General features: G+C 44.6%; 1 pseudogene; it reads left to right on the top strand.

Moving 5' to 3' along the window:
- Positions 1 to 10954: 10954 nt before the first annotated feature.
- On the top strand, positions 10955 to 11049 carry LOC136390299 (U6 spliceosomal RNA; annotated as a pseudogene).
- Positions 11050 to 11937: the final 888 nt, after the last annotated feature.

Here is an 11937-nt window from a genome sequence, read left to right as displayed (position 1 = left end):
ACCCAACTTCTAATATTTATGTCCCATCTCAAGAAGCTAAGTTACCACTAAGTAGGGTGGCGATAAGTGGAAATGCTGGCCAAAGCAATCCATTAGGAGCTGGTGCTCTGGCCAGTAAATGCTGCCTTCCTGTAGACCCAGACCTCAGGGCCCACAGCTGTGGAGCAGTGTCTTCCAGAGCCAGTGCCCAGGCCAAGCCACAGGCCTCCCCCTCCTCCATTGCTCGCAGCGTCATCTCTCCTGCTTCCTTACCGGGGGCTTGACACACTGCAGAAGATAAAAACAGCAGCTTCAACAGGGAGTTCAAAGGAGTCCACGGCCCCATCCAATTGGCATTCAGCTCTGGCCTCCATCGGCTTAGCAAGTGGGATCCCATCCCACCTCGGAATGACTAAGCAGGGGAGTGAAAAGCTGACCCTGAATTCTGTAGCAGGAAGAAAGGAGGATAAGTGACCCCCCTCCCTCAGGTGAGCTGTGAGGAAAGGAATCTGCTACAGATGACTGGGCTGTCCTGGTTGTGGACACCTGTCAAGACCACCATTTTAAGACCACCACTGGCTTACATTCACTATGACAATTATAGTCTCTGTCTCTCTGCACACACACACACACACACACACACACACACGCACGCACACACTTTCTTCATGATAACATGAATAAAGCCACCAGAGGAAAATAGTGGACACAAGAGGAAAGTCACTCTTGAAAGCCCACACTCTGCAGAGGCTCAGATTTGCCTTTCCCCGCCTCCTTCAGAATGTTTCCCCAGCGACCACTTCCCCTCCTTGTATCAAGGCAGCTCCCTTCTGGTTCAATCCAACCCAAGGACACAGTCGCCGGTTCAGTGGCACACCCTGCAGGCATGTTTTTCCTCCTCCAGGCAGCAGCCCTCACCAGTAGCCTGTGTTCCAGCTCAACAGGGCCCCTCCTCCGAGCTTCTCTGTGCTAATAACCCAGCCTCTTGTCTCCGTTTTTCTGGCCCTTAGGAAGGTAGCTGCTGCTTGCAGTTAATATCTCTGCAATACTCAGGGTTCCTTCTTTGCCCATTCGGTCTGCTAATACCAGATTAATTAATTCCCTTTATTAAATTCTTTATGTTAAAATAACTGTGGTGATCAACTCCTTACCTAATGTTTAAATAATGAAAAAACTTTCTGGAGTAGTATTAACAGTGTCAGTTTCCTTGGTTAGTTTTACTGTGAATTTAAATTCATTGATTTTTTCCAATTGTGCTTTAATTTTAATCTTTTTAAATTTTATTTATTTATTTTTGTTAGCAAAGGTAGGGGACAGACAGACATGAAGATGAGAAGCATCAACTTGTAGTTGTGTCACTTTGGTTGTTCATTGATTGCTTTCTCATACACGCCTTGACTGGAAGGCTCCAGCAGAGCAAGTGACCCCTTGCTTAAGCCAGTGACCTTAGGCTTCAAGCCAGTGACCTTTGGGCTCAAGCCAGCAACCATGGTGTCCTGTCTATGATCCCGTGCTTGACCTCAAGGTTTCTTTCTTTCCTCCTTTCTCTTTCTTTCCTTCTTTCTTTCTTTCTTTCTTTCTTTCTTTCTTTCTTTCTTTCTCTTTCCTTTCCTTCCTTCTTTCTTTCTTTCTTTCTTTCTCTTTCTTTCTCTCTTTCTCTCTCTTTCTTTCTTTTAGATTTTATTTATTCATTTTTAGAGAGAGGAGAGAGAAAGAGAGAGAGAGAAGAGGGGAGAAGCAGGAAGCAACTCCCAACTCCCATATGTGCCTTGACCAGGTAAGCCCAGGATTTTGAACTGGTGACCTCAGTGTTTCCAGGTTAATGCTTTATTTACTGTGCCACCATACATCAGGCTACCTCAGGGTTTGGAACCTGGAACTTCAGTATCCCAGGCCAGTGCTCTATCCCCTGTGCCACTGCCTGGTCAGGCTAAAATTTATTTATTGATTTGAAAGAGAAAGGGAGAGAGAGACAAACATTAATCTGTTCCTCTAAGTCATTGGTTCTCAACCTGTGGGTCGCGACCCCGGCGGGGGTCGAATGACCAAAGCACAGGTACAAATGAACAGTAGAGGAGCATATATGTCTTTAAAAACCCAGAACTCCTGAAGAAAGAGGGTTGCCCCCTGTGTTTTGGTCGTTCAACCCCCGCCGGGGTCGCAACCCACAGGTTGAGAACCATTGCTCTAAGTACCCTGACCAGGGATCGAACCCGCAACTTTTGCCTATCAGGACAATGCTCTAACTCACCAAACTATCTGGCCAGGGCTAATTTTATAATCTTAAAAATAAACTATGGCGGTTTCTGTTTTCCTGATTGTACTCCTATACTAATACAGGAGAAAGCTCTTAGGAATAGCTGTGTGTGGTTGAACCTGCCAGTGACGACAGGTTTTTGGGTAGTTTGATGAAGTGGTTGATCTCCTCCTCACTTGGGCTGCAGAGTAGAGCTCTTCATCCATTACATTCAAATGACAATCATCAAACAACTGTTTTCGAGACCTAATTGGAAGTTACCACTGACTAAGCTGTCCAGGTTATTGGCCAATTCTTATATTTTGAGGGGTTTTAGGTACAAGGTACAAATGAACAGTAGAGGAGCATATATGTCTTTAAAAACCCAGAACTCCTGAAGAAAGAGGGTCTTGGCAAAGAAAGAAGACCAAACTTGAGAAGAGAAGTCTACAGAACAAATACACAAAAGGAGTTAAGCAACCTCACTGTTCATAAAGACCAAAGGGAGGCCACCACACTCTAAGCCGGAAGGGGGAAGACTATTAAAATCACAGGTGGTTGTACTAACCACAAATCCACTCAGTGCTGAATTTCCAATCCCAATCTCCTTACTTTGGGAGCAATTAGTCTCAGGTGAAAAATGGCACTTGCAGCTAATTGCACCCGTAATTACCTACTTCCAGGTGCAATTAGCTACTTGAACCTAATTCTGAGCATGCAAGTGTTTGATTTCATATGTGAGGTGATTCCAGATAGTTGGTTGTGCCCTCAGTCTTTGCACCTGCAACTAATTGTGACTAATAAAACAAGACTTCGTGCAAGTCAGGTTGAAGGCCCATGTGGTGATCCTGTTTGGGGAAACCAACAATTGGCTTGGTTGGGCTGACAAAGGTACAAGTGTACTAAAGGGACCAATTACTAGAAGTTGTCACCTGACCAGGTGGTGGCGCAGTGGATAGAGCATCGAACTGGGACATGAAGGACCCAGGTTCAAAACCCCAAGGTCACCGGCTTGAGCACAGGCTCATCCAGCTTGAGCATGGGATCACTGGCTTGAGCGTGGGATAATACAATAGATATGACCTCATGGTCGCTGGCTTGAGACCAAAGGTCGCTGGCTTGAAGCCCAAGGTCGCTGGCTTGAAGCCCAAGGTCGCTGGCTTGAGCAAGGGGTCACTCGGTCTGCTGTAGCCCCTTGGTCAAGGCACATATGAGCAAGTAATCAGTGAACATCTAAGGTGCCGCAAAAAAGAATTGATGCTTCTCATCTCTCTCCCTTCCTATCTGTCTCTCTCTCTGACTCTCTCTCTCTCTCTCTCTCTGTCTCTGTCAAAAAAAAAAAGTTGTCATTTTTTGGCCCTCTGGTTACATTATCCATGTCTCCTTCCTAGTCATTCTTCTCCCAGACTAGGGAATATGAAGTCAACAGATGAGAGGCCTGGTTCAGCAAAGAGAACAGAAAGTCTTCTGCTGACTTTGAGGAACATCCACATGGCATGGGTCAGAACTGCATCCCAACCAATTCTCTACTAGTTGAGTTACCTCTGAAGAGGTTGTTCAAAACACTGAAGTAACAGACATTTACTGATATCCTACTATGAGTGAATTTAGGATTAATAAGCATGGCCCCTCCCTTCAATTTTATGTCAGTTCCAGAAATATTTACTGAGTACCTACCATTTGTTTGGCATTCCAAAGTTTTCATGAGCTTATTGGAAAAATCCATTTAGTCCAGGGGTAGTCAACCTTTTTATACCTACCACCCACTTTTGTATCTCTGTTAGTAGTAAGATTTTCTAACTGCCCACCAGTTCCACATTAATGGTGATTTATAAAGTAGGGAAGTAACTTTACTTTATAAAATTTATAAAGCAGAGTTACAGCAAGTTAAAGCATATAATAATAATTATTTACCAAGTACTTTGTGTCAGATTTTCGCTAAGTTTGGCAGAATAAATCTTTAGAAAACAACTTTCTATAGTTAAATCTATCTTTTTATTTATACTTTGGTTGCTCTGCTATCACCCACCATGAAAGCTGGAACACCCACTAGTGGGCGGTAGGGACCAGGTTGACTACCACTGGTTTAGTCTGTCTTTCTACAAAGACCTATTTTTCGAGCCATCTTGGAATCCACATTCTAATAGGAAAGACAGATGTTAACAGCCATTTGCACAATTAATGTCTCCATTCCAGGACTGCGAAGTGCATGACTGGGGCCTGCCCTGTGCTAAGAGTTCAGGGTAGGCTTCTCCCAAGAACTGATGCTTGAGTTGAGATTAAAGGATGACTAAGAGTTAGCTAGGCAAGGGGCTAGGGAGGGTGGGTTCCAAGCAATGGAAATGAAATGGCAAAGGCTCTAAGGCAGTGGTTCTCAACCTGTGGGTCGCGACCCCGGCAGGGTCACCTAAAGCCATCGGAAAATACATAATGCATATCAGGTATTTACATTCCGAATCATACCTGTAGCAAAATTACAGTTATGAAGTAGCCACCAAAATTATTTTTTGGTTTGGGGTCACCACAACATGAGGAACTGTATTGCGGAGTCACGGCATTAGAAAGGTTGAGAACCACTGCTCTAAGGCAAGAAGGAACATGTCACTATTGAGAAGTGGAAAGAAAACCAATGTAACTGGAGCAGAGTAAGGGGGAGGGTGTGTGAGTTTTATGCAACAAGTGAGAGAAGGTATGGGGAAAACAGCTGTGTTAGGCTTGCTCACTGGTTTCACAGCTGCAAGCACTTGCACAATTAGTGCATAAGCATGTGGCATAAAGCCATGTGTGAGTCTCTATGAAAAGCTATGGGTGCTTTCCCTCTGTGGCGATTCTCCCAGATGGCTCTCCCACCACTGTGAGGTGTGGTTCCCTGATTCCCTCAGCTGCCACCATGAGGGACGGTTTTCCTGATCCCTTGCCCTCCACTGTAAAAAGTGGTTTTCCTTTGTTTATTCACTCACCTGGCTCTGCAAGCCTCCAACAGATGGGTAATGGCCCAATGCTTTTCAGCTCCACAGTTCCTCCACAATCTGCCAGAATCCAATGTGAACCTGCCTGGTCTTGGCCACCAGTATAACAGATAGTTCTTAAAAATACCCAAAAATGTGCTTCATGAGAAAACACCTGGTGGTCCTTGCCAGAAAAAAAAAGGGGGCATTGTGTGGCCTCCCGCATTAGCCTGGAGGGAATCTCGATATGAGATGTATTTTTGTTTTTCTTCCACTAACCTCACCAATACCAACCTGGACCCTGAAAGAGTCACAAGGGAGATGAGGTAAAAAGAGGAAAAAATTACAGATCAACCCATCCTTCCCAACTGCCCATCCCTAAGCTTAAGCTTAGGTAAATAACTTTGATTTGGAGGTGAGCCTGAAGTTTTAGACTGGCCTGGACTTTTAATGCATGAAAATAAATCTCATTTTCAAAATTGAGGCTGTTTGAATAGTTGGAAGTGATACAGAAAGCAAGGGATCCGTATGAGGCGTTTCTGGAGGGTGGGAGACAGGACTCACCTGAGTAGATCTGAAGGTTGAATGGGAGAGACATATGGCCTCTTTGTGACTGCCCTCCATGGAGATGTGAGAAGGCTCCACAAAGATAAAAAGGTTCCACACTGGTAGGATTGGGTGGCGAGGAGGGTCCAGGCATTGCAGGAGAAGAATGGCAGGAACACAGGGGATAAAGTCTGTTCTCTGTTTGGATGGGAAGTTTTAAGAAGTTAGGCGTAATGCCAGTGGCCAAGGCCAGCCAGGCAGATTCATATTGGATTCAAGCAGATGGTAGAGAAACTGCAGAGCCGGCAAGTGTTAAGCCATTCCGTTTAAATAAAGTCTCACAATGGCGGACAAACACACAGGCAGGGGAAACCACCTCTCAGGCAAACTAACAGCAAAATGGTCCCTCACAGTGGCAGGCAAGCAATCCATGCATCTGCAATCCCCCATCTCTCTCAAGTGCAAGCACCCATAGCCTTATATAGGCCATATACAGGTGGCACAGCCACACACTCACACACCAATCAGGCAGAGTGCTTTCAGCTGGTGACCCCAAGAGCAAGCCTAATAGAGCTGCCCCACACGTGGGGTTAATGCATATGGAAGGAGCCGTGAAGGTCAGGCAGTAGGAGGTAGGGGTCTCTAGCATCAAACCTGGCTTCTCCTCCAGATCCATCACGAGCAGTAAAATGTGACTTAGTTTGCACCTAAAGTGGGGGTAGGGAAGTTGGCCGGGCAAGTTTTCTTCCAGGGCTTCCTCCCCATTTCTTGCCTGTGTATTTTGTGGTGGGATAATGAGAAGTCATCACTGTGAGACACTCCCTCTCCATCCCAGTCCCTTTGCCATCACCCCTGGCCAAGATGGAACATGTCTTAAAGGATAGAGGGAGAGTAAGAGGATTCCCTCTTTTCCCCCTTCCTGTCTTGTGGCCAAGACTGGCTCAACGCTCATCAATTCAGCTACCCCTCCATGGGCACAAAGGAGAAAGACAGTGTTTCTCAGCTTCCCTTGCAGTTAGAATCATGGACCTGGATTCTAGTCAAGCAGCCAGAATAGCCCTGGCCCCTAAAACATTCAATCCAGCCTTTCACTCATTCTTCCCTCCCAATTCATAAGGCTGAAAATAAAGGGCCACAAGTGATGGAGACACGTGCTGGCAAGAATCTTCTCCCTTGCTTAGAGAGGAGCCATCAGACCTGCACCAGACCATGACGTGGACAGGAAAGAAACGTATGCTTGGTTAAGCCACTGAGATGTGGGCTTATTCATTACTACAGGTAGCCTAGTCCATCTTAGCACAACTGCCCCACCCCAACCATGTTCCCTGCCCTCTTGTTTCCTACCTTCTGCCCACTTCCCACTACCCTCTGGGCCTCATCCATTTTTTGTACAGAAGAGAATTACAGCTCTAGAGATTAGGGAATAAGAACCACAAAGAAAACACTTCGGCCTTTCTCTTCCTCACCCACACTGTTGCATTGCCACAACATGGCCTGGGCTGGTCCCTCTTCCTGCAATGCTCCTCGTCCAGATGTTTGCTCAGGTGGCCCTCCTAGGCTGAAATGACCCTTTCTCAAACAGGCTTGGGACCAGCCGCGCAACCACACTTACCATCAGATAATCTCCTTTACTGCCATTAGGGTGTTTATCAATTCATTAAACTCTCGTTTGTTGTCTGTCTCCTGCTAGGATGTCATGTCCATGAGAACCAGGTCTGGGTTTTGTACATTACGGTTTCTTCAGTGCCAGAACATGCTCACATCTACTCAATAACGAAATGTGGAATGAATGAGTGGATGGATGCGTAAGTGAATGAAAGAGAAGGTGTAAAGATTCACCCCTCCAGGTTATCTAGCCTTACTTCCTTTCCAGATGAGAAAGTTGAGCCCTTTTCCCTAAAAAGAGGAAACAAAAAGCAGCCAATCCAACTCTACCATGCTAGCTGTTTCTGCAGTGCTGAATGTGGATGTGATTTATTCACATGAAAACTCTGGGGGAATTGTTTCGAAGGGATTCATAAAATAAATGTCATTTTCACCTGGAGAATTCACCCAACCTTCTAACCAATTTCAAATATAGTTCTTTAATGCAGATTTGACAAATTTGAAATCTCTTACACAAAGCCATTTATCATCTAATGTGTGCTTGCCCTGCTCCACAGCTTAAGTTATAGCTTTTTAATGGGGTAAAACATTTCTATAAAATCATCAAAATACCTTAAACCAAAACTGCCTACAAGAAATTGATGAGATTCAAGCATTGACTCAACCCCTGAAAACGTCAGCCTTGCCATTGGCACCATGGGCACGTCTAATAAAAGCAGCTAAGGAGGGATAATGAATATCTAATAAACCATTTTGTATGTCTGTGTGGCCTCTCGAATTGGAAATAAATCAATGAGGCTTACAAAATGCATATTTCAGTGGTATATTCATAAACAATAATCTTGTTTTTCTATCTTGAGTGTCATTCTTTTCCTAACACAACTGAAGATTTAATAATTTATTTTATCTATACATCACGCAGAGCATCAAGGGGGGTGAGGGGCAACCTGGTGTTTGGTTTTTAAAATGCCCTTTGTGTGTAGAAACAATGTGGATGATAAAGGTAAACCACAGTGCTCAAGATCTAGTCATGAACACTAACAACTATAAAGAAAGTCCAGAAGCTTTCAGGATTGCCCCACGAGCTAGCCTAGACCGAGCGTTGTGGGCTACATGAAGGAAAACAGACTGGAATGAATCCTGCTCTACAGGCAATGAAGCAGAGCCCAGGCGGGTCCTCCTGGCCTGTCCGGCCAGAGGCCGTGAGTCTCACTGGGCTGGAACAGATTCTTTGGCAGTGGCGTGATGTGTTCCCCTGCAGACCTCCCCGATGACCCGGCCAAAGGGTTCAGCTGGCTCGTCCCACCAGCTTCCTCAGCTGGCAGTGGGTGAGCTGCTTCCCTCCTGTTGGCATGGGCTCAAACCCTGTGACCCAAAGCTGCCTCTGCCTCAGCAACTTCCCTTCCAGAAGCCAAATATAACCATCCCTTTCCCGACTCACAAAAATTCCAGTCAGACGGCTGTGCGCAGTGACGGCAAGCCAAGCAGTCTCACCAGCCCAGCCCACAGCCAAAAATAACGGCCCCTTGGTTAGTACGGGCTGGAGGGCTTTTTCCTTTCTTTTTCCTGGTTTTAGGACTTTGGAGTTATTTTTTGTTTGGTTTTGTCATTTGGAAGTAAACAGAGTAGCTGAAGAAGTTGCTACATCAACATCCCACACCAAGCTCACGGGTTTAGTTCCAGTCGTGGTGTGTCTTAAATCTCTCCGGTTCCCTACACAACAGGAGAGACTAGCGGGAGCATCTTGTCCCCACTCAGTCCAGCAGTGCCTCCCCTATGGTCATGCTCATGATGGGATCCGGCCAGGCTGTGCTTTCTCCTCAATCTAGCTAGAGTAGATGGAGTAACTGGAAGAGGCTCCTCTGTAGGACTGGGTGGGGTGGCTTCCATGTTTATACCCATGATGCATCTGGGCAGCAGTCAGGCCTTGGGACCCAGAGCTGTCAGTTCAGTGCCCTCCTCAAGTACTAAAATGACTTAAATTATTCATTTATTTCTTTAAAAGTACACAGTGTTCAACAACAACCAAGCCCCCTTTTGATCTTCCTGACACACACAGCTCTTGTCAAGCAGGGTTTTTTGCAGGCCGACAGACACATCTTGTTAAATCTCACCTAGCATGGGATGCTAACCTGAAGTGTGTTAGGGATCCAGGCTGGGGGAGGCGACCATCTTCTCCGTGCCCTATTTCCAAATGCAATGAATAATAAGCAACTGTGCAAAACTCTCACCTTCAATTGTTGGAACATCTCTGTACTTTTGTTCTTCCAAGGCAGAATGTTGTCTGGCATTATGTTTCAACCTAGGGGAAAAAAATACCCCCTCAGTTTCTACACGTGCATGCATATCACACGGATACATCTCATTTCTTGTCATACTGTATGCTGTCACAGGACCAATAAATAATTTATGCATTTACTGCATTTATTAGCTTGCGTGCGCACACGCACGTGTGTGAGTGTGTGTGTGTGTGTATGTACACACACCCTATGTGCTAATGTCAAAGATATCTTCTTTTCTTTTTTATTAAATTTATTGAGGTGACAGTGGTTAATAAAATTAGGTAGGTTTCAGGTGTACAATTCTATAATACATCATCTTATATTTATTGTGTGTTCACCACCCCAAGTCAAAAACATCTTCTATGTTAATAGAAAGCAAGCAATCTCTTGGGTGTTTCTCCACCATGAAATTAACTTTGTATCTTATCCATCAAATGAGTGAAAAGGGATAACAGGTCCCTATTCTTTACAGAAAACTAAGCACCAGTCTACACCAGAAAAAGAGTTATATTAAGCATTTCACATTGCATATTTTCTAAAACCGCTCCCGGTCCTTTTTTTTTTTTCTAAGGAAGGTCTTTATTACTTCAGGACACATAGATGATAGAAGGACTATGGTTCTTAACTTTCAATTTGTTCTGTTTAGGTCTCCTTTCCTTGGACTATTTATAATGCTTGTCATCAAGAACTGCTTCTGAACACCTAGCCAAGCGTAGTACCAGGTGTGTGTGTTTGGCTGTCCTCACCTCCACTGCTGTCCACAGGCTCCAACTTGGATTTAACCATGGTCATCATTCACACCTTCGTGGCAGCAGCATCTTGGGGTGCATCCAGCAAGATGACAAACAACAAGAATGAGCACAGGGACAGCAGCTGCTGTGGGGTAAAGTCAGGTGACTGCACCTGGCCCACCGCTCTCTCTCTGCTCCTGCTCCCTCCCCCCACCCATCTCCCTCCTTTGAAAGGCTTTTGTTGTTTCATCGATGCCATGAAAGAATCACCAGAATAATTCAGTCTTAAAGGAAGGGATCTCAAAACACCTAGTTCCTTTTAAAGATAAGGAAATGGACACCCTAAGGAAATAAGTCCCTTGGCCAAGCTCACCAGGTGGTTGTTGGCAGAGCAATGACCAGAATCAAGTAGTTGAACCCACTTTCCCGCGCTCTTTCCACAATACCAGACGCGTTTCAACATGTGTTAGCACAATCAACAGTATGAAACAAATTTTATATCATGACCCACGATGTGTACATATATATATATAACAAAAGCCTCACAAAACAATACTTATCTTTACTATATGTGATATATTTTGGTATTTTTCATTGCAGTATATTCATTTAAAAATATTCTGGAGATTGCTTGCCAGCATGTGTACTAAAATTGGAACAATACAGAGAAGATTAACATGGTCCCTACACAAGTATAACATGCAAATTTCCCTCATATTTTTTGTACATTTACCAAATGTTCCTTTTCTTTCCAGGGATAATATTTATAGGTATATAGTCAAATAATTTGCATTTTTTCTAAGTAGGTTCATTGACTGAATGTCTACAAATGTAGGAGTTGGATTAAACATGGGGAGGAGGGTTGTAGCTTCCAGCTCTAGCCTGTCATATGCCAAATCAGAACTGATCTTATTGTTCGATCTGACCTTAATTCTGAAAGGCAGAATGACTTAGTAAAGAGAACACTGGGTCTAGCCCTGATCCACAGTCTTCCATGTGTGTAGCTTTGGTTGAGTTTTCTCTAGGTAGGTTCTGTTACCTCATCTACAAGATCAATTGACACAGTTCTGAGAAGTGAAAGAAATAATGCAGCCTGACCAGGCGGTGGTGCAGTGGATAGAGCATTGGACTGGGATGCAGAGGACCCGGGTTCGAAACTCTGAGGTCGCTGGCTTGAGTGTGGGCTCACCAGGTTGAGCTTGGGGTCGCTGGATTGAGCATGGGATCATAAACATGACTTCACAGTCACTGGCTTGAGCCCAAAGGTTGCTGTCTTAAAGCCCAAGGTCACTGGCTTGAGCAAAGGATCACTCACTCTGCTGGAGCTCCTGGTCAAGGCACATATGAGAAAGCAGTCAATGAACAACTAAAGTGCTGCAACAAAGAATTGATGCTTCTCATCTCTCTCCTTTCCTGTCTGTTCCTGTCTGTCCCTCTTACTGTCTCTCTCTCTCTCTTTCTGTCACACACACATACAAAAAGAAAGAAAGAAAGAAAGAAAGAAAGAAAGAAAGAAAGAAAGAAAGAAAGAAAGAAAGAAAGAAAGAAAGAAAGAAAGAAAGAAAGTTCTATACATAAGACTTTTCCTGGGACAGCAATGGTCTATATTA

Source organism: Saccopteryx leptura, chromosome 1, assembly GCF_036850995.1.
Source record: "Saccopteryx leptura isolate mSacLep1 chromosome 1, mSacLep1_pri_phased_curated, whole genome shotgun sequence".
NCBI classification, from domain to species: domain Eukaryota; kingdom Metazoa; phylum Chordata; class Mammalia; order Chiroptera; family Emballonuridae; genus Saccopteryx; species Saccopteryx leptura.
This window is presented reverse-complemented; position numbering and strand designations above follow the sequence as displayed.